This window comes from Periplaneta americana, chromosome 11, assembly GCF_040183065.1.
Source record: "Periplaneta americana isolate PAMFEO1 chromosome 11, P.americana_PAMFEO1_priV1, whole genome shotgun sequence".
In the NCBI taxonomy this organism is placed as follows: domain Eukaryota; kingdom Metazoa; phylum Arthropoda; class Insecta; order Blattodea; family Blattidae; genus Periplaneta; species Periplaneta americana.
Window position 1 is genome coordinate 121,298,384 of NC_091127.1, and position 24,560 is coordinate 121,322,943.

The 24,560-nt window shown below is 36.4% G+C and overlaps 1 protein-coding gene across 2 annotated transcripts in view; it reads left to right on the forward strand.

Annotated features, from left to right (window-relative positions):
* Window positions 1-4,291: 4,291 nt before the first annotated feature.
* LOC138709303 (insulin-like growth factor I) overlaps window positions 4,292-24,560 on the forward strand; it is a 137,862-nt gene continuing 117,593 nt past the window's right edge. Inside the window, exon 1 of one of the 2 annotated variants that reach the window (XM_069839977.1) lies at window positions 4,292-4,411. The gene's annotated coding sequence lies outside the window, so the exon portion shown is untranslated. The remainder of the gene's footprint in view (window positions 4,412-24,560) is intronic. The other variant, XM_069839979.1, reaches the window with a different exon arrangement.

Genomic DNA, 24,560 nt, shown 5'->3' on the forward strand with positions numbered 1-24,560 from the left:
ACTCTCCTAAGTTCGACAGAATAGAATTGAAAGTTCAGTCCAATAAGGGTAGTGGGTGTGGCAGGTAAAATGAATACACATTCTTATTGGTTATCCATCAACGAATATAGTATTGTACTTGCATTTCTTATCTGCCCCGAGACTTGTGTATGCGCTTCTAGTACCACAGTGGGTTTCGACAGTTCCGTCTCACAAACGGCACAATTCTGAAATAGAAAAAGGAGAGTTCATTAATTCAAAATCAGTGCTCAATATGGATATCCTAATCAATAAAATATTCTGTTTTCCTTTACCAAAAGTATCACTACAAGTCACAGAACCAATTCCCATTCAAATGGCAAACCCATTTCTTAGTGCCCGTATAGAGGATTGTCTAATTCTCCTACGTAAGCAGTGGAACTATAGGCTGTCGAACTTAAGAGCTTCCACTGTATGTCGTTTATTTCTATGGTAACAGTCTATAAACGAAACAATAGATGGCACTATAAGTACTATAAAATTCATAAAATTGGTCGAAAACTTTTAAATTCGTACGCACTGTCAGTGCTACACTTCCATTAATTCGTGTACTGTGACAGAAAGTATCGGTACTAGTGAAATGTGCAACATGCTCAAGACATCATATAACACTCATTAAAGTGGATATATATTATAACATCATCACTACATACTAAAAGAAAAGTATTTAGTTTTATAGAGAATACAACTTACTTCCATCGGAAAAACTAAAGCATTGTGTCCATATTGAAAAACTAGTGAAATTTAAAAACTTATAAACGATCATCAAAAGTTACTTTTCGTTTCGAATTATAGTGTAGTGGATGTAAGAAAATGACTGCTATTACAAATAATAGTTGCCTTAAAGACTGCAAATTTTAAATTCTATAAAACATCGTGCTTAATAATGTTGGCTTCATGGAATGACTTCAGAAATATCTAGTAGTGAAACTAATTTAAGCTTACTTACAGGTTATACTAGTGAAGGAATAGTCGATGTGCATGATGGATAAAACAGAATGGTGAGTACGAAATATTATATACGCTTAATTTAATGCCATTAACTCCATAAATATGTAATGAAATCGTCAAAGTTAAAAAACAACATGGCTGTACGTAACTATTATAACTACCTTGTGACGTCATCTATGACATAACCTTCCATCGTATCTTTAAATTTACCCATGAAATGGAGTTCATATACTGAAAACATGTAGACATAAATAGAATACAAAAAATAAATATGAGTTTAGAGTACAGTATTGTAATTGCAATCATTTATATAACATCTGGAACATTGATTAACAGGATTCCCACAATGTGATTTAAATTAAAATTCTAATGAATCCGACTGAAATTTATTGTGTATATTACGAGTATGGCAATGAAGGCTAATTCGGATTCTCCCGTCCCTGATGAGATAAAAACCCTAATACAACTTATGTTTAACCCTTGCAATGAATTTCAATGAAGTCCAAAGGGCCTAATTAATCAAATCCACTCTTCTTACCTCCATGTTGGGGCCCTTTGGGACAAACAAGAAATACTGAACAGATGGATGAAATATGTAGAAGAGTTATATGAGAGAGGGAATCGCCCAGATAACTTAGTTATAGAAGATGAAGTAACCGTATCAGAAGACGAAAGGGATCGTCTATTTTAAGAGAGAACTTGAACTATCGCTTACAGGAAATTTAGAATGAAAATCAACAGAAGTTAATGGAAATCCCATTGAATTAGTGAAATGGTTGGTTAAGACAAAAAGAAAAATCTATCATTATGCAACGAAACTTAGAAGAAAGGCAAATGACCTGAAGAGACAGTGTTGCTGTCAATACCGAAGAAAAATAATGCCAAGAAATGTAACGAGAATCGGCGAAGATTCTCCTACGGATACTGAATTGGCGTTTATATTCTAAGATAGAAGAATAGTTGGAAGAAGAGCACTTTGGCTTCAGGAAGGAAAAGGTACGCGAGATGCATTTGGACCGCAACGAACAATCGGTGAAAGATACCTCGACAATAATAAAGAAGTCTGTGTATAGTATTTGTGGACCTAGGAAAGGCATTTGGCAGAGCGGATTGAATAAACTGATGGGAAACCTGAAGTGAATAGGCGTGGATTGGAAAGAGAGGATGCTGTTCAGAAATCTTTATATGAAACGAGTCAAAGTCAGGATAGGAGAATAAATGTCAGAAGAAAATGAAATAGGGAGAGGAGTGCCACAAGATTGCCCTTTATCACCTATCCTGCTTCACATCTACTTGAAGGAGCTAGTGAAGAATTGTTTTCAGAACAACGGAGGAGTGATAATAGGAGGAAGAAGAAAAAAGAAAAAAGATATGGCTCTGTTAGCAGAAGACAAGAGGATACTAAGGGATCTGCTACTGGAGCTAAATGACAGCTGTGAGCAGTAAGTATGGGATGAAGATAAAAATTCAAACAAGACGGAAACCATGGTTATCGAATAAAAATAAAGAAAGTAAACGTGTGAATTCTAAATGAGGCGTAGAGAAAGTGGACACATTCAAATATTTGTAGTGTACTGTAAGCAGTAACATGAGCTGCTACCAGGAGTCAAAAGAAGGATAGCAATGAATGAGAAAGGAGGCTTTTCATATAAAAAGGAGAATCTTCTGATACCTATAGAAAAAGAATTAATAAAGAGACTAGTGAAGTGCTTTGTAAGGAGTGTCGCATTGTATGGAGCAGAAACATGGACGTTACGACGAAGTGAAGAGAAGCGAATAGAAGCATTTTAAATGTGAGTATAAAGAAGAATGGAACGTGTGAAATGGACAGACAGGATAAAAATGAAGCGGTGTTGGTAAGAGTGGGTGAAGAAAGAATTATGCTGAAATTGGTCAGGAAGAGAAAAAGGAATTGATTAGGTCACTGATTGAGAAGAAACTGCCTACTGAAGGATGCACTGGAAGGAATGGCTAATAGGAGAAAAGTTCGTGCAGAAGAAGATATCAGATGATAATCGACATTGAGATATATGTATCATATTCAGATACTAAGAGGAACGCAGAAAAAATAGGAAAGATTGGAGATTGCAGTGAAAGATCTATGGAAATATAAATAAAAACTATGAATGAAAAATGAATTCAAAATTGACAAATCGCTTAGTCGTCAGATACCAGAGAAATATACAAGGACCGAGGAAAATGTGGCTATTGGAGTGCTACTGTATGTATTGGTTTCAGGTGAATCGCTAAATCACAGGGAGTCAGTGATAGATACACTCAGACCGAGAAAAGTGGATATTCTTTTTTATTATTTCGAATCAGGAGTATCATATTAAATTCAGAGTCTCAGATATAAGAAGATCGAGAAAAAAGTGGGCATATTGTCAATGCGAATCGGATGGACCGCTCAATCATCAGAAGTCAGAGATACATTGAGACCGAGCAAGAAGTTGAAATATTTTCTATTAAAAGAAAGAAGTGGAATGCCTATCGATTCGAATTATGTGGATTGCTTAACCTTCACACCCACAAAACCGTAAGTCTGAGATATACAAGAAAGAGTGAGGAAGAAGTTTAAATATTTTCTATTGATTCAAATCGGACAGATAGGCTAATGAGAATAAATTACAAACATACCAATTCACTTACTTACTTACTTACTTACTGGCTTTTAAGGAACCCGAAGGTTCATTGCCGCCCTCACATAAGCCCGCCATCGGTCCCTATCCTGAGCAAGATCAATCCAGTATCTATCATCATATCCCACCTCCCTCAAATCCATTTTAATATTATCTTCCCATCTACGTCTCGGCCTTCCCAAAGGTACATGTCCCTCCGGCCTCCCAACTAACAATCTATATGTATTTCTGGATTCGCCCATACGTGCTACATTCCCTGCCCATCTCAAACGTCTGGATTTAATGTTCCTAATTATGTCAAGTGAAGAATACAATGCGTGCAGTTCTGCGTTGTGTAATACAAACATACCAACACGGAGAAAAAATGGAAAAATTTGCTGTGAATTGGGAACAGACAGTTCGCTTAATCTTCAGGAACCACAGTTATAAAACTCAAAAAGATATGTAAAAGTATGCTATGAATTCACAGAACGGGGAATCATATACTTCATGTAGTATAGGAGAATAATAGTATTCAGAACATTCTACATCAGTGGATTGGATCCCTACTTATGTTATATCCATAGTAACATATGACGTGTAGCAATCACAGACACCAGAAGCAGGTTAAGAAGCTTATACTTGTGATGTGAGGCCTTGGGTCTGGAACAGATAAGTCAGTCCTAATTGAAAGGCCAGTTCATTCATGTAAGTGAGAAGGAAAGTCGTTGTTATTGTGGAAAATCGCCTGCAGTTGACATTTCTTGTGACAAAATAAGTTTAAGGTATTATACATCAATTCCAAACAACATTGCAAATTTCTAGTAAGTAGTTTCAAAACTCAGTATTTATAATTTTATCCTCTTTCTAACACTGTGGTAAAATTTAGAATATGAGAAGAATGGAATATAGAACAAGAATGTGAACTGGGGTGATTTCTAATTAACGAAGTAAAATGATGAAGTTTTAAAGATTTGTTACATCTTCTTAAGAGGAGAGGATGGTGAAATTTCTAATTTCTTTGTTATTTGTTTAATACTTTCAATTTTTTTAGTAAGTTACAATTAAGTAGGTAAAATCTTGAAACCATTGCCAAAAGTGTTTTAAAATTAAAAGGTGGGGCCAAATTTAACAAAAATTTTCTCGCATAGGTATTCACCAAAATTGATATACCTCAGTACGTTTTTAAGATATCCACAAAATTCTTTCACCATTTTACTCATAAAGAACGAAAGTACAATTTTCCTAGGTTAGATTTTTAATATTTCACCTGGGTACAATAATAAAAGGGCGGACGGTTAGCTCAGTTGGTAGAGCAGCTGAATACGAACTGGAAGGTCTGGAGTTCGGTCCCGAGTGGTGACGGGATTTTTCGCGTTGCCAAACTTCCAGAACGGCCCCAAGGTTCACTCAACCTCCTATAAAATTGAGTACCGGGTCTTTCCCGGAGATAAAAAGCGGTCAGAGTATGGTGCCGACCACACCACCTCATTCTAGTGCCGAGGTCAAGAAAACATATGGCTCTATCTCCATGCCCTCAAGTGCCTTCATGGTGTGTGACGGGGATATCTTTACTTTACAATAATATAAGCTTATGAACACTAGCCTATTAATTCTGTGGTGTTCGGGTAAAGAGGGACAAGTCATTTTTTGTGCAGATGGAATTTTGTTCCCCAGATGAACATACAAGTTAAATTATACAAGTGAGTGTGCAAAAATAAAAAAAAAATACTAGCAGTTAATGTATTTTATTTGTTCTAATGTAGACTTATAGTCTACTAAAGATATGTTAAAAATTTCATGAACTTCTCTTTAGTGGTTTCTGAGTTAGACTATATCATTTTTGTAAGTACCGTGTCAAAAATTCAAACTTGCAGGAAATCAACTATAAATAGAGTGCCATTTAAAACTCTAGCGCGCAGATAGTTTAAAAATACCAACTAATAACCTCCAATAGTGCAAGATACCCAATAAAATAATATTTATTTATATATTATGTTCTACGCATATCAAGAAAGAGTTTTAGACAGTATTTTGGAAAACTTTAGCTTGTTTTAAAACATTTCATCACCCTCTCCCCTTAAGCCGAGAAAGTGGAAGATATCCTACTAATTCTTGGGACCTGAATATTTGTGAAGCCTTCCTGATAAAAATACGTGTGTAATTTCCTTAAATATCTTTGTAATAACGTATATGCAATCATCAAATCAACGTACAATCAACTAATTCTCTACGACTAGGACAATTTGTGCATTTTTCCCTGAAATAACTTCTAAGAGAAATAGTTTCCTCACTGTGGAAAATTTTACACACGATTGCAACAATGGAGTTGCCACAAATTATTAAATGCACTTGCCCGATCGACGACTCAGAGTGTTCCTGAAATAATTCCTATGTGCAAAATATACAATTTTTCAGTAGGAAGAAAAAATACATTTATTCACCCTATGGCACCCGTACATAGGAGACTGTGCATTCTTACATTTTCGAAACAAATAAATATAATTGCATAAGGAGATTTTATTATTTGCTGTATCACTACTTAAGTTATTTAATACAGCAAAGAACTGACAATCCATAAATATGTCACATAGGAGCTATTCCAGTAACAACGACGATATACGAGATTGTAGGGAAATTAATACAGAACGGAATGAGTACCAGGATATGTCTAAAAATGAGCGCCACTTAAACATTATTCAGTAACTTAAAAATACTATCTTATTTCAGTGTGTGAAATACATTTTGCCCAGCCAATGTTTAACAGAAATCTTTCTCTTCTCAAATACATAATTCCCCTCTCCAATCACTTTACAATATTATCCCTTAGACCAGCGTTTCTCAAACTATGGTCCGCTGGATTGATTGGGAAGGACCCACACCTTGGCCTGCTCGTTCCCCAAACCTAAATCCCCTAGACTTTTGGTTATCAAGAACTACCAGGTCAAAGAGTGTGTGATTCCTTACGCTGAAGGGCAGAGGGATGCATTGCCACCTCCTATGAACAGTGTTCAGATCTCAGAAAGTATATGTTGTAGGACCCATGTTTATTAGACTTTCTTTCTTCTTTTGATGCATACTAGCACCTCCTAAAATATTGGAGACTTTTTAACACTCTGTATAATTAGCTCTCGTGAGACCAAAACTCGCATTTTTTTAATTTTTTTTTTTTTGTATTTCTGTATGTATGTATGTATGTATGTATGTATGTATGTATGTATGTATGTATGTATGTTATCTTTTCACGCGGTACTGGCTGAATCGATTTCTATAAAAATTGGTATATAAATTACTCTGGATCCCACTTAAAATTTAGGCTACATGACATTCAAAGTACTTTCTTTAAAATGTGAGTTGAAGTCAATAATTGGTTAAACATGGTCAGTCACAATTTAGAGAAATTGTGCATTAGGGTTGTGAATTTTAAAAATGTGAATACAGTCAAGGTGTATGACATTGTGTGAAGTTAGTGAAAAGGGTACAACCGTTGTTTTAGAAATATTTAAAGATAGGCCTAGTAAGTTTGAATCTAGCCATTTTTTATTAAATGCATACCATTGTTTGCTTTCTGGTAAGTTCCATTCCATGTTAAACCGTTGAAAATAGCTACGGTATCATCTGCGTAAGAATACATACTGCCGTTATTTTGTGACAAATCAAGCATCAGTAAATTATTAATAAGCAATAGAAATAAAATAGGTCCTAACACTGTGCCACTGTGTTGTTCTTACTGTGTCATTAAAATAACAGCTGAGTAACAATATGTTAGGAGGAAACTTTGTGTTTCTCTGCGTTGCTTATGTACACAATATGCAAAAAAAAAAAAAAATGTAACTAGATCCCTTCAAGATACAAATGAACAACAAATATCAGTCTAATTCTGCAATTGTAATTACTGATATGTTGTAACTGTGAAGTTCTCTCATTTTCAATGTCACTCAAAACATTTGAAGGACTTGTAGTCCAGTTCTCATGGGTCAACTCTAATCGCTCTATGTAAGAGAATCCAACCTTAGTAACAAGGGTCATTTCCCACTTATAAGCCATAAGAATCTTCTTCCATAATGATTAAACATGCAGTGTCAACGCATTATACTTTTCCAAATATAGCAAGGAAAGGTGGACTTATGAGGTCATCTTTTCTGGGTGCTTGCCTATATGTCTTTGACTTGCTATTAAAAATCGTTTACCATCTATCAAGCTTACTTAGCATGTTATTACATTCATATATTAAAACTTATTTCTTTGGAAAATGTGTCCTGCTCAGCTAATCTTAATATCACTGTATCCACACTAAAAGTATACATAAATAACAGCTTTTATCGTAACTTTGATAAGGTTTATTAAATAAATTTCTTCTGCATTGTGTAGAGTAACTGAAAAAGTTTTTATTTCCACTAGTATAGTCCAACATGAGCACCATTTATAGCTCGACAGGTACCAAAATGAACTCAACCTCTGGCCAGATGTTCACCAACATATCAGGTGTTATAAGCTCAACTGCTTGAATGATACGCTGTCTCAAATCAATCAAATTACGAACTTTTCTGCTGTCCACAGAATTTTTAATAAATCCCCACGCTAAAAAATCCAAAGGAGTTAAATCCGGGGATCTAGGCGGTCAAGAATTTGACCCACCCCTACCAATCCAATTTCTTGGGACGGTTACATCCAAAAACGTTTTAACATTTCCATGGAAGTGTGATGGAGCACCATCCTGCTGAAATGTTAAACCTGACGGAAATTGAGGAATAGCAAAATTCTGCAGCATATCTAGGTACGTGACTCCTGTCACTGTAGGCTCCATAAAAAGAATGGGCCAATTACTCCATTTTTGTGCATTTCCAACTAGACAATGACTTTTGGCGAGTCCCTTTCATGTTCAATCACTCTGTAGGGATTCTGAGAACCCCATATGCGGCAATTATGACGATTAACTTCAGCAAGTGTATGGGACCGGTGCCCACCCAGCATCGTGATACACTTGAGGAACTACGATAGGTAGCGAAATCTGGTTGCGAATGCCAGCTATAACGGCTGGGGGCTCATCTTGCTAACCACAAGATACCTCCATTCTGATTGGATGATCGTCCACCTCTGCTTCGGCATGTGAGCGTGAGGCCAGCAGCCGGCTGGTCGGTCTAGGCCCTTCACACGGGCTGTAGCGCCACGGATTAAAATGACGATTAACCTTCCCGCAAAATTGAAAGGTTGATTCATCACTGAATAGCAACAAATCGACATACCTGAGATTATCATCGATACGCCGAATCATCTCATCACAGAAATTACCTCTCTTGCAACAATCATCTGGTTTGAGTTAATGAAGGAGCTGAAGTCTGTAAGCAAACATATGGAGACGTTTGCGTAGAATATTATGAACTGTTGAACGAGGAACTGCAGTTTCCTACTAGCCTGCCTAATTGATTTGCGTGGGCTTCTAGCACATAATTCACGCACTGATCCACAGTCATTTCGGCCACATGTTTTTTTAGAATGTTTCCCTGTTTTTTTTTTAATCAAGCTTCCATTATCTCGTAGAGTTCTATCCCACTTATAAATGGATTTTCGTGTAGAAGGATCCACATTCCATTCCCTCGTATGCGCCGCTGAACACGCGTAACTGAATTCAATTCTGCAAACCAGAGCACGCATTGAACATTTTGCTGTACCGTCCACATCTCTATTGACAAGGAACTAGACTGATAAATGAAAATTTTCATTCATGCAACTATAAGCTTGAAACGAAACATTCCACGCAACAATTGTCATGCAACAATAAGTTTGAAACAAAACATTGCACATGACAATGGCCATGGAAAAGGTATGAAACGAAATGTTGGATAGTTTTTCTATTGATTGAGCTTTATCTTAAGGAATTATAATATACGGTTGTAAAATTATAAGCTATTATTTCTGTATAATCTTAGTGTCGACATGGTGTATTATCTTAATCGGTGAATACTACTTATATTTGCTGCTTGCCATTGCTTGTAAGGATGAAAGACGGTGGAATCATTAAAGCCATAAAATAATTTACATGACTTCTTTGGAAAAATAAGCAAAGTCTAGGTTCTCGTTTCGTTTATTTTCGAAGCCAAAGAATGCTATCTCTGAATAAGACGGATTTCAAACTCTCTGCAGTACAGGAGGTTATGCCTCAATGCAGAATGTGAGATTACAGTGGCATATGAACTATAATATTCGAATCATAACAAAGAAGCACACATATACAGGCCTGTTCAGAAGATATCAAAACAGTCTTAAAATTTCGAAACCAACGGAATTGGTTAACATAACCCTATTTCAAGGACATTTATACATAATAGACTCTGAAGAAGACCAATAGTTACATAGATTCACTATTCTTCATATCTTTTTCTAGAACTTCGTGCGGATTCTATCACCTGTTCGCAGACGCATAGCTTTACTATGCTGCATTCCCTTACATATTAAGGTTGACGAACAGCGTACCAATAAAGAAAACAATGGGGAATTCATTAAGTACCGGGGAATACAAAGAAAATAGGTAAGACAGGATGACAAGGGGAAATTAAGAATGACAGGGGGAGAAAAGGATGACAAGGGGAATAAACGGATGACAAGGGGAATAAAAAGATGACAAGGAGAATAAAAGGATGACAAGGGGAATAAAATGTTGACAAGGGGAATAAAATGATAACAAAGGAAATAAAATGATGACAAGGGAGATAAAATGATGACAAGGGAAATAAAATGATGACAAGGGAAATAAAATGATGACAGGGGAAACAAAATGATGACAAGGGAAATAAAATGATGACGAGAGAAATAAAATGATGACAAGGGAAATAAAATGATGACGAGGGAAATAAAATGATGACAAGGGAAATAAAATGATAAGGGAGATAAAATGATGACAAGGGAAATAAAATGATGACAAGGGAAATAAAATGATGACAAGTGAAATAAAATGATGACGAGGGAAATAAAATGATGACAAGGGAAATAAAATGATGACAAGGGAAATAAAATGATGACGAGGGAAATAAAGTGATGATAAGGGAAATAAAATTATGACAAGGAAAAGACGAGGATGGCAAGAAGAAGACACGAATGACAACTGTATGTCTATTTGTATTCTGTGGTGTGGTAGAGAAGGCCTGATTGCCTTAACTCTACCAGATTAAATAAATAAATAAATAAATAATGTCAGGTAATCCCAATGTGAATTCTCGGATCCATGTCAAATACTATATCGCTATCAGCAATTCCACACTCGGTTTAGTATCGTCAAATAACGGATTCAAAAAAAAAAGTATAATTAGTACAAATAAAATATATGATCATGCCTGTAAGCTTCAGTGCATGCTACATCCGCGGCAGAATCCAGGGGCTGCAATATGCTGCGACTTAACTGAAACAGTTGTCTCCAAGCAGATTCCAATCTGCCAGACCTCGATTAATAATTATCACATCATCATTGTCATATGAAGGGGTATCTCGGTTTGGACGTTGCTCCTCGCCTATAACATAGCAGTCCTTGAGCAACCACACAACATGCTGTTACTACTCGTGCAGCATACTGCCCTATCGCATTTGTTTATACTGACATTTTTAGGGCCTTCGTATCGATCTCCGTGGACAATTGCTTACAATGATTACTGCTTCAGAATCGCGGATTGTTGAGGGGAGTGGGTAGTGGTTAGGGGTAAAAAAATCAATTTTTTTTATTTTCTTTCTAAAAAAAAAAGTACAATATACAGTGGGGGTATCTCTGCATATAGGCCCTTTAAATACCTTCTTCAAATTTGGCGGGGCATGTAATTCATATCTCTCCTTACTTCTTTAAATGCAGTATTCCATAAGTTAATACTTTTCAAACTTAAGTGCATTTTTCTGTGAAACCGCTGAATCAATTTACACGAAACTTTTATAGTGTTTTCTATAGCCTATGCACTACAAAGTAGACCTACTGGTTTATGAATATTACACAAATAAAATGAGGAAAAAAATATATTCATTGAAAAAAACGGCAAAAATTGTTAATCAAAATTCAATATTGTTTCTGTTTCACTAAGAGTGAAATATTAAACTAAACTTTGCTTTAGAATTTACACTACACATTAGTTGATAACTTAAAAAATAGAAAGTATATAAATGAATATTGTAGCAAGTAATGTGCACCTGAAGACTGAAGTACAGTAGCGGCAAAAAAACCGGACCGACCCTTGTAACTGATTTCAGAGCCTTGTTCACTCCAGAGCACGATAGACTTGTGACTAAGACTTTCGTGGTTCGAATCCAGCTTGGGAAGGAAACTTTTATTTGTTCCTTATTCAAATTTATTCCCAATACTTTTCGATTGCAGCGATATTTTACTACTTAATTAACTTATTATTCCCAGAACATGAATTTTACCAGCAATCGAAAAATATTGGGAATAAATTTGAATAAGGAACAAAAAGGTTTCCTTCCCAGGCAGGATTCGAACCATAGAAGTCTTAGTTACCAGTCTATTGTGCTCTGGAGTGAACAAGGCTCTGAAATCAGCTATAAGGGTCGGTCCGGTTTTTTTGCCACTACTGTACATTTAGCAAAGTCGTAAAGCAGGTTATCGATTAGGGCCTGTCTTTTGCACTTGGACAAGAAAATAATTACTTGTATTCTATACCACTGAATTCAGAATGATTTATTGTACAACCATGGAAATTTGATTCCAATCTGAACACTAAACGCCTAAAAATATTGAACTAAACTTGTGTACTGAAATTATATAATCGCACAGGCATCACTCCCCTTAAAAGATGAAGGGCGATGGGTTGACAAGTCTTCGTTGCAAAGGCATATTTATGCGTATTCGCGGAGCAAGAAATAACTAAAATTACACGGCATTAACTTACTGGAAGAAATGCCGGTTTCCCATAATTAAAGGCCGGTTCACAATAAACCGGGAACGGAAGTGAGAACGACAACGAAAATAATGTTAAAATAAGTGTATTTATATGTGACCATTCACAATAGTTAATTGTGGATTCTCACATTTAAATACATTTATTTTAACAATATTTCCGTTCTCGTTTCCGTTCCCGGTTTATTGTGAACCAGCCTTATGTTATGGATATTATTCCGTTGCTTAACGTTCCGTGTAGTTCTGTATGGAGAAATGACACTACAAATGTGTTAAACAGAAAAAGTCCAAATATGGTCTAAACCTCAGTAAAAGAATAAAGCTCGCGATGGATATCTTACTGACTGGCGAAAGAACTTTAAACTGTACAATAAAGAAGTTTGCGTCATAAAGATGATAGCTACATAATTTCTTATTTTACGTTTTGCATGTTCCGCAATAGTTCAATTATTTCCTTATCATGTTGTCAATGGTATTCTCGTTTATTGGTCTTAATTTGAACCATTATTCGAAAAACAGAAAAATATGAAGTCGTTTTCGATGCACCCAGATAAGATGACGATGTTTTAGTTTCTGAATTAAACATAAAAGGCATTAGATGATAATGTGATGCAGTAAGGTATTTGGCTTCATTTGTAGGATATAGGCCTACTGCTTACGTAGAATATGACATTAAGCATGCCGTTAATTTCTAAGGGGATGCAACTGCTATTGATTCTAAAGTGAATTGTGTGATGCACAAGGATGATACGGCCCAATAGATTTTATCACATTTGTAATTATTATTATTATTATTATTATTATTATTATTATTATTATTATTATTATTATTATTATTTTATTACCATTAAGTATTAGAAAAATTCGTACCGGCACCGGGAATCGAACCCAGGACCTCTCAGCTGTGCGCGCTGAGTGCTCTTAACCAACTGAGCCATGCCGGGACACGATCCACGAAGCCGGCCGAACTCCTCTCGTAGTATTATTTTACGGCCTTACTACTGCATTTAAGACGATACACGTCATATATATACAGGAGCGCATATTAAATGACTTTATGGCCATTGGGTTCGATTCCCGGTGCCGGTACGAATTTTTCTCGTACTTAATGGTAATAAAACAAACTGACTAGTTCACACTAGTCATGTAATATGCAATGAGGTGGGCGAGACCTCATTCATATTCGATGCATATGTAATGTTAATAGTTTCAGAAACTGTTGTTGAATATGGCCATAAAGTAATTTAATATGCGCTCCTGTTTATATATTACGTGTATCGTCTTAAATGCAGGTAGTTAGGCCGTAACATAATACTACGAGAGGAGTTTGGCCGGCGTCGTGGATCGTGTCCCGGCATGGCTCAGTTGGTTAAGAGCACTCAGCGCGCACAGCTGAGAGGTCCTGGGTTCGATTCCCGGTGCCGGTACGAATTTTTCTCGTACTTAATGGTAATAAAACAAACTGACTAGTTCACACTAGTCGTGTAATATGCAATGAGGTGGGCGAGACCTTATTCATATTCGATACATATTATTATTATTATTATTATTATTATTATTATTATTATTATTATTATTATTATTATTATTATTTATTTATTTATTTATTTAGTTAATCTGGCAGAGCTAAGGCCAGTAGGCCTTCTCTTCCGCCCAGCCAGACTCTAACTCTAATTGAATACAGTTGGTTACATAATTATTACATTAATATCTAGACTGTAAAACAACGTGAAAGTGAATAATGAAAGTAAAAGTAAATAATGAAAGTTAGATAAGTAATGTTAGTGAGACAATAATATTTACTTTATTGGATTATTTTACGACGCTGTATCAACATCTAGGTTATTTAGCGTCTGAATGAAATGAAGGTGATAATGCCGGTGAAATGAGTCCGGGGTCCAGCACCGAAAGTTAACCAGCATTTGCTCGTATTGGGTTGAGGGAAAACCTCGGAAAAAAACCTCAACCAGATAACTTGCCCCGACCCAGATTCGAATCCGGGCCACCTGATTTCGCGGCCAGACGCGCTGACCGTTACTCCACAGGTGAGAACGAGACAATAATAAACATTGGTAAATAATAATAATAATAATAATAATAATAATGATATTTATTTGTGATATTTATAACCATTAAACATTGAGAAACTTGTAACAGCTATATTTGTTAACGAGAATTATTAGAAAAATATTTCCTTAGTCTATTCTTAAATTGTTTGATGTCTGACAGTCCCTGATATTACTCGGTAGGGAATTCCAAAGTCGAAGAATAGCCACAGTGAAAGAAGATGAATATGAGGATGTTCGGTGAGAGGGAATGGATAATATTGAGGAGTGTGGTGATCATGTGTTTAGGTTATGGTGGATGGGTAAATGTTGAAAACGAGAAGCAAGATAGACAGGAGTGGAGAAATGCAATATGTGAAAGAGGAGGGAAAGACAGTGGATTTTCCTACGATCTTCTAGTCGGAGCCAGGACAACATTTCGAGGGATGGTGTTACGTGATCAGCCCAGCGAATATTGCAGACGAAACGGACGCACATTATGAACACGTTGCAGTCTCTGCGCCAAAGTAACGCTTAGATCAGTAAACAGAAAATCGCCGTAATCGAAATGGGGCATCACGAGTGTTTACACTAACATCATTTTCAGGGAAGGGTAGGAAATTCCTCACACGCCTAAACGAGTGGATTAGTGAGAATACATTTTTACAAGTTTCTGCAACTTGAATGTTCCAATTTCAACTTTTATCCATAAAAATACCTAGGTTCTTTACTAATTCACTGAATGGAATTTCGTTGCCGTGTATTTTAATCGGAGAGAAATTTGGTATGGTAACGGTGCTTAACAAACGTGAATGACTTACTGACTGTGATTTTTCTAGATTTAGTTTAATTCGGAATTTCCGTGTCCATGTCCAAACTGAGTCGAGATCGTCATTAATTTTAGTTATTGTATAATTTATTTTGTTAATATGGAATTGTATATATGTATAGTCGAAGGTCATCTGCATGAAGATTGCAGAGATTAAATTAATAAGAAACATATATAGTTATTGTATGGCATAAAATATAAAAATAAATTACACCGTATCATTTTCTGCTCTGTTATCACATGTCCTCTACACACATTTAACTTGCCTGCCGTTGGAGCGCTACTGTCGCATCAGCTGTCGAATGTTGGCAAGAAAAAAGTGTAGGAGTTGCGCGACTGTATTAGACTGTGCCTGTATCTTGTGAAGGTCCCCAGCGCAGCGGTGGAAGAACCCGCTTGTTGCGTATCACGTCTGCGCCATGAGAAGAGTCAAATCTGCGCCACGTGGATCGCTTGTCTTCATTAGTGCATGATACACTGGCCTATTTGCTCCTTGCTTGGACTTTCATTCGCGATAAGTGCGTGAAACTCTCATCTCAAGGGTACAGCATTTTTGTGCGAAATTCCACTCTTATCTCTCCAACGGACATAAAAGTATCTCCCGACAGCACCAAATACTACAAAGACACAGAGATGTTGCATCACTGCCGCACTGCGAAGTACTGTACGATAATACCTTCGAAGGCGTTCTCTCCTCGTGACGGAAGAGATTACATCCCCGTCTGATCTTATATTTGAACTGAATAAAGCGATCACAGGATAATTTACTTGTGATATCTTTAGTTTTCAAGTAGCCTATGTATCAATAAATGTTATAATTTTTTTTGCTAAGTTGCCAACAGCAAGATTCTGAACTAACTCAATTGGGAGGAGAACTAGTATGTTTGATTTGTGTATGTTGGTACTAGAGATGAACAACGATCGAAAAAGCAAGACTAACAGCGCCCGCAAAGCCGAAAACGCGCACGACAATGTTGTATACGTCGCGTCGTTGACGTAAAGATTGCTTGTGAGTGTTTCGAGACGTCGAGATTGATCACTCCCGAAGTCCCGAACATCAAGCAACCTTGAATCGCCACAGTTGTTTATACCTGAATAAACTTTTATCTATTTTGACAACTGTTATGTATAAACAATCAAGTAGCCTATTTGAGACATCATCTCTACCTTTCAGTGTATAATAATCCGTTCCCCAGTCTTTATTTAATTACTAGACCTTTATTGAAAGGCTAGGAATTTTCTTTTCATAACGTTGAGATCAAGTGTGCAATCTCAAATGAAAAGATATTAATGTTATGTTTTATGTTTCTTAGAAATGCAAATTTACATGAGTACAATCACAGAACAGTTTCTTAGTTATCAAAATGTTCTGGTTCTATTATATTTTACTTAACTTATGGTTATATAAATTGAAAAAAATAATTTCAAATAAATTTCCATTCCTAAGAAACATAAAACATAACGTTAATATCTTTTTACTTGAGATTGCACACTTGATCTCAAACATATGAAAAGAAAATTCCTAGCCTTTTAATAAGGGCCTAGTAATTAAATAAAGACTGGGGAACAGATTATTATACACTGAAAGGTAGAGACGATGTTTTAATTAGGCTATGTTATTGCTTATACATATATAACAGTTGCTAAAGCAGATAAAAGCTCATTCAGGTATAAACAACTATAGCGATTCAAGGCTGCTTGACCTTCGGGGAGTGATAAAGCTCGACGTCTCGAAACACAAGTAGTTTTTACGCCAACGACGCGACACAACATTGTCGCGCGGGTTTTCGGCTTTGCGGGCGCTGTTAGTCTTGCTTTTTCGATCGTTGTTCATCTCTAGTAAATATGTATTTACATAACTGTCTATACAATCTCAATAAATTCTTTGCAAAGTTACAAAACATGGTGTATTCTTTTTATAAAAATAAAGTTATACAAATAAACCTCAAGAAATAGGTAATATTTCCTTTCGTGGCTTAACCTCATCTCCGTGCAAGAGTACCGGACCGTGCCAAGCTCTGATTCATACCAAATGCATCACTGTGGTAAACTGGTTACATTTGAGAACGATAATTGCAACGCCGCGTCGAATTAAGTTGTTTCCAATTAATTTTATTGACTACTTACGAGAGCGGTCGCAGTTCAGGATAATCTGTTATGAATGTGAGTTCACATGACATTAAAAATCAATTAAAAAATATATTCTCGTGGCAAGCGTGTACATATAATCCAGGCTCGAGAGGTCGCATAATCTCGTTACACAACAGCCGTCTATCACGCCGGCCGCTTCAAAACATACTCTAATTGCAAAGCTAAATATTCCATTGCTTTTGAGATAGAAAACATAGATCCGTATCATTGTATGATTGCCAAAACTCGTGCTATTATATCATGACCAGAACAGTTCTGATACTCGAGGGATTTTGAGGAAGAGGGAAAATAAATATCAAAATTCAATTGTCACATTCATCATCAATAACATCATCATCATCATCATCATCATTAAGAAATCTCTGCTTGCTCCTTTGGAAGCGCATTTAAAAATATTATTAGCAGTAAAATTTATATTTCAAAGAGAATTTCAGAATTTTTTGTTTACATTTTCTAAAAAAACATTGAAAATAACGAAACAATAGTCATATTCCAATTCAACCACTGTCAAATTTGTCTTAATTACCTAAAACATCTTTGTTATTTTTCATTCCTTTGCTTACGAAGACAGAACAGACAATGGTCTCGCTGAAAGTGTAAGTTATGCTGTAGTTTTCAACAAGAGTTTTTATTGAATTTGGTTTCCTTTTGAAATCCACAACTTTTGATGATTCTTCCCACACTTGTGGAATAGTATCCAATGTAATATAGTGCTCAGTTCTACAAACAATTCGTTGATATTGATAAAGAAGCTTACTCAATACATAACTACTTGTAGACATCTTCAAGTACGGCAATTTTCTTGGGGACATCACACTTCTTCCTTACAAATTGCGTCACTTCCTTCTCGTGTCCATTTCGAAGTTAAAATATTCCAAAACTGAAGTACTCTCAGACCAGTCTGTTCCTTAAATTTATTTTACATTTTCTAAGTCCCTTTTTCGAATAAGACTTTTTATTCTTTTTTTTTTTTTTTGCCTTCCTTCATAATATCACACAAGATGCGAAAAACTACTTTTAAATAATTTGGAGGTCAGAGATGGGACCGAAAGAGACACGTTAAGGTAGGAAATCATGGCTCGAAAATGTGTAGTTAATTATTGCGCTGCTAAAGACGTCTGTTTTGTAAATATGCAGCCAGATGTTCTCTTCTCTCTCTCTCTCTCTCTCTCTCTCTCTCTCTCTCTCTCTCTCTCTCTCTCTCTCGTGCGGAGGAAGGACCTGAAGGCTTGCACTGCAGCCTGAGGCTTATTTGCTTACCACTTTATTCTGTGAATGATTCGATAGCCGAACGGCCGCGCTCTTGTAAAAGTACAGCAAGCCGCACCGTTAACTTAACCCGGACTACGGTATGGATGATGATGATGATGATGATGATGATGATGATGATGATGAAATGAGTCCGAGGTCCAACGCCGAAAGTTACCCAGCAATTGTTTCAATTGGTTGAGGGAAAACCCCGGAAAAAAACCCAACCAGGTAACTTGTCCCAACCGAGTCCGCACGTTACACGATCAGACACGCTATTACTCCACAGTGGTAGATCTGATTATGTACTATAGGTATCCTACAAGCAAAACTCAGCTCGAACTTCTCGCGGCGCACATGCTATACCCCTCTCACGCCCCCTGCAGTATGCTGGAGAGCATGCTGGGAACGGGAGCATACGTCATCTGCGCGAGACAGTCACGCCCGCTGGTTTCTGCGCACTGAGTTTTGCTTGTTGGATGCCTATATCACGTTTTATTGTGCAGACTCAGAAACAACATTTGGGTCAATTGCAACTTGGAAAATCAAAGTGGTCTAAATGTTGTTTCTGGGTCTGTACTTCGATGGGATTGAGTAAAAATAAATACAGAGATTTGGATAGATATCATAAATTACTTCCCGGTTATTCCTTACCTTATTCCAGCAAAACCGAACGTACAACATTATTAAATCATCCTGAAAGAGGTTCTACCAGAACTGCTAGAGTAGTACCATTGCAGGTATGTGAAGTTATGTGGTTCGAACGTGATGGGCCCCTGCTCACTTTACTGGTGACATAATACAATCTGAGAGTCCTATTTGGCAAGAGATGAATTGAAGGACGAATTTCCTGTCTCCAAGATTTCCAGACTTGTCACCTCTGCATTTCTCTCTTGGGAGATCAGGTGAGTCAGGAGGAAAGGTACATGGTTTGAGAGGTGATAATATTAATGATTCTGAACAAAAAAGTTTCTATGAACATATATTCTGTTCGTAACAGAATCTGACACAGCTGTTTGAAAATCACAAGCGTCAGACTCATGTCCTTCATGCAAACACAACCAAAACTACATTAGGTTGTAGTAGGATCAATTAAAAGTATCCCGGGCATTGAATCAATCGCGGTGGAGTCATTTCTTGGCCACCGAAATGGAAATTTATCGCTGGCATTTTACGTACTTATGCTCATGTAAAGAAATATCCGAATCAGCTCAGATCAGCAACACAGCAGCTATCTACAAGAGCTGCAAAGTGCATTGAAGTTGACGGTGAACTTTTTGAATATGTTCTGTAAAGAAAAGTACACAATTAAACTAAACATAAGGTAACAATGTTTTAATTTGCTATCACCTGCACTTTTCATATTCCTCATTGTTTCCGTTAGTTTTCTCCGAAACCGTTAAGAACGGGACATATATTAATGTAAACTTTCTTTGTTCAGAATCACCAATATTATCACCCCTCAAACTATGTACCTTTTTTCCTTACTCACTCTGTATATGAGAGAATTGATTTACTTCGAACCAGTAGAGTTTGAAGAAGATCTTACCGCGCTGTTCGGGCTTCACAAACCAAACAAGATATCTCTGAAATTTTGAGCGAATACTACAGTCTCTTCTCCGCAGGCGCACTCCTTACCTGCAATCTCAAGGCAGAAATATTGAGCCCTTTTTTGTACATTTTTTTATATAAAAATTAAAAATTTTTATTTAAAATAAGCACTACCGATACATGTCTTTTTCATTTTGCAACAACCTACCACAGTAACTTTAAGGGTGGTAGAGTTGTCACATCAAACACTACACTCTAAATTGTGTTAATTAAACTGCTTACATCTATAGTGATCGATGTTTTGGAACTTACGCCCATAGCGGCGTAATTACGCATTTCCGACAGAAGGATTTCTACCTTAATGTATCCCTAACGCCTCACAAATTGTTTAAAATTAGTTTTCCGCACCCCTATATAATTAACGGAATAAGGCAGTGCTGTAGTTTGTCCCAAATAATTTTCAACTCTACCTAAAATATTTTGTCTCCTGGAAGTATGCAGGTAACATTTTTCCACATAATTTTGAAGGAACGACGAACAAAAATTAAGAAATCACTTAACTTCAAAATTAATCAATATATCTTGTAAGGAACAAACGTCTGAACGTGATTTCAACAGAGACTGCAATCTGTGGTGCAGAAAATTATTCGTCAACATTAATTAACTAAAATCAGACGGCTGCTTCTTTTTCCCAAAAGTATGGGGAGTAACGAATGGAATACGTCAATATGCTAGCAGGGCTCCCTGATTGGATTGCAAAGTTAAGGACAAACGTCAAAATCGGTGGTTCTGCCTACACACAAAAGAACGCATTTTTATAAGACATACAGTAGTTTGTAACAACAATCTGTGTGAGCTCGTAGCCTGTTGGTTACTTGTCTCACTCTCGTAGCTTCGCTCCATTTAAGGAATCATGTAAATCTTGAAATAAAAATCAAATTTTGGACGTAACTATAATCGCACACTAAACCAGTTCCGAAATACCATCCTGGTCTCAAACACGCCGATAACAGCCACAACCTGGGCCGCCTCACCACTAAAGACAGTTCGATACATTCGCTGGCTATCACCTGCATTCGAATCTGTGATTTTAATCTATCGCTTTAAGCCACACATCGAAAAGTAGCTCATAGGAAGATTTGCAAAGTTCATGGTGTCAGAAATTACAGGATTGTTTCCGATCTCTGATAACGAATTTGAATGACGTCATGTGCGTCAGGATTCACACCGACAGCTGAATTGCGGCGAGAGGTGACAGACCAGTAGTGAATGATTTTATAATCAGAGTGCACGGTGTATCACAGTAGCAATGCCCAAGAAAATCTAGGCTTTTTGGAAAGGATACATAACAACCCTTTCCGATGCCAAGTACAGTTACGTGAATATCATACGAGCCTGCAAAAAACGTGGTTTCGTTGCTTCCAAGAAAGGCATCTTGTGTGTACCTAATAAAACTGGCAAAGCTCGGATGGGATTAATTCCAGAGTGGAAAAAGCAAGCAAATCAACCCCCCCCCCCCACCATCACAAGTCCCTGCACCTCACGAGATGATACAAATTAATTCCATTCGAGCTTTACCAATCTTATTAAGTATACAGAAGATGCCTTTCTTGGAAATAACGAAACCTCGTTTATTGCAGGCTTCTTTTATTTTCACTTAACTGTACTTGGCATCGAAAAAGGTTATTATGTACCCCTCCCAAAAAGACTCGATTTTCTTGGGAATTTCTGCTTGAGTCGCCATGAACTCTGACTATGAGATTACTCACTACTGGTCTGTCACCTCGCACCACAGTTCAGCTGTCGTGTGATTCCTGACACACATGATGTCATTCAAATTCGTTATCAGAGATTGGAAAAAAAAACCCTGTAATGCACCAATAGTTTTGGAATTAGAGGAAAACTGGGTGACAAATAGTTCTGTGGGGTATTTCTTTCAGAGTTCATTCCATGTTTCTTCTCCTTAAGGCAACTGCAAGCACGATCAGTAATCTCAATATATGACAACAACTCAATTGACTCAATTCTTACTTTGATAGGCAACCAATAGCGTCGCACAACCCTCAATCTGTAGCACTAAACAGAAACTATTCAGTCGGTTTTCGGTGTTCAGATGGGCTCTCTTAGTTACAGCACACTCATGTTCATGCGAAGTTGTTGACAATGGTTTTAAGAAGCATTGATTTAACAACTTGTAGAATTACATAATTCTATCTTGTTTTTCTCTAGATTGGACGACACTAAATTCGTCTAATTTATTAACCTTATTAACGACTTTGTACCAATTGCGAAATTATTTAGCGTTGATGTAATTGATGAGAGCAAAATGGTATTTCGGTCAGACGAGACATGAAATTAATTGATATTTACCTTACATTTTAGAAAAAAAACGGCGGAAAAATCCAACCGGATATCAATCCAAGATGGATTTGAATCCACACAAAGTAGAGTCCTCGAATTAAAATTTCTGCTCGATATCTCTACACCATTCTAGTTGCAAACTCCTCTGTAATACAAGAATAATATTATTAAGTAAAATAATATTTAACAGGCAGAATCGCCAATGACAGTGACTTCTCTTAAACCCTACGGTGGATTTTCGGAAAGTTTTCATCAATTAAAGTTTTCCAAATCATGTTTGTAATGAAACTAATGTCACAAAAAGTGGTAATACAACTCATAATACTTACTTATAAAGGGCCTTTGAGGAACCCGGAGGTTCATTGCCGTCCACAAATAAGCCCGTCATCAGTCCCTATCCTGTGCAAGATTAATCCAGTCTCTACCATCATATCCTAGATCCCTCAAATCCATTTTAATATTACCCTCCCATCTACGTCTCGGCATCCCCAGAAGTCCTTTTCCCTCAGGTTTTCCAGCTAACACTCTATATTCATTTCTGGATTCACCCATACCTGCTACATGCCCAGATCATCTCAAACGTCTGGATTTAATGTTCTTAACTATGTTAGGTGAAGAATACAATGCGTGCAGTTTTGCATTGTGCATTCTGTAACTTTCTCCATTCTCCTGTAACTTCAGTTCTCTTTGCATCAAATATTTATTCTCGAAGATCCTTAACTTCTGTTCCTCTCTCAAAGTGATAGTCCAAGTTTCTCAGCCATAAAGAACAACCGGTAATATAACTGTTTTATATATTCTAACTTTCAGCTATTTTGAGAGCTAATTGAATGACAAAAGCTTCTCAACCGAATAATAGCAGACATTTCCCATATTCTATATTTCCATTTCGTACTATGTTCTGGTCACGAGACATAATGATATACTTCGTTTTTTCGAGATTTACTTCCAAATCTATCTCCTTACTTGCTTCATGTAAAATTTCCGTGTTTACTCTAATCGTTTGTGAATTTTCTACCAACATATTCACGTCATCTGCATAAACAAGTAGCTGATGTAAGCCGTTCAATTCCAAACCCTCTCTGTTATCCTGGACTTTTCTAATGGCAAATTCTAGAGCAAAGTTAAAAGGTAAAAGTGATTGTGCATCTCTTTGCTTTAGTCCGCAGGGAACTGGAAAATCGCCAGACAGAAACTGGCCTATACGGAATATGCGGTACGTTTCACTGAGACACATTTTAATTACTCTTAGGGCTGATTTTACCAACATGTTACTAATGCATAATTAATTGTTATTTAACTTAAATACTGAACTTAAATCTTATTTAATTCGTTTACATTTCACATTTTCTCATTTAAAATAAAGCCCATTAATTTAATTCCCAATTAAGTCATCACGGCCTTCGGAATCATAGTATTTCGAAGGCCATGTGCCTTGTTAATGTAAGCAGTGACCTTTACACTGAGTTCATTTGTTATCTTACGACTATAAAATACCATCATAAACAGAGGTAACCTTAAAAATATTAAAATCATCGAAAACAAAAAAAAAAAAACGGATATGCAAAATTTATAAGAAAAGACGAAAGATTAGAAATAAGTATAAATAGATTTCAATGCAAAAAAGAACCTCAACCCAGCAATATTGAAGACAAAACAGGATAATATGAAAGTAGATACAAGGAAATATCATGCAACGAGCAAAATGGAAAGACTTAATGGATTTGCACTATTTCAATGCCTTCAAATTTAATATTAGGCTTACATGATAAATTTGTTATTCATATTACTTTAGTTTGCGTATTTTAGGAAACCGAATATTGATTAAACATTTCTTCAATAAATGTATAATTTCAATAATATTATAAAGTACTTAATTATCTGTTGGAAATTCTAAA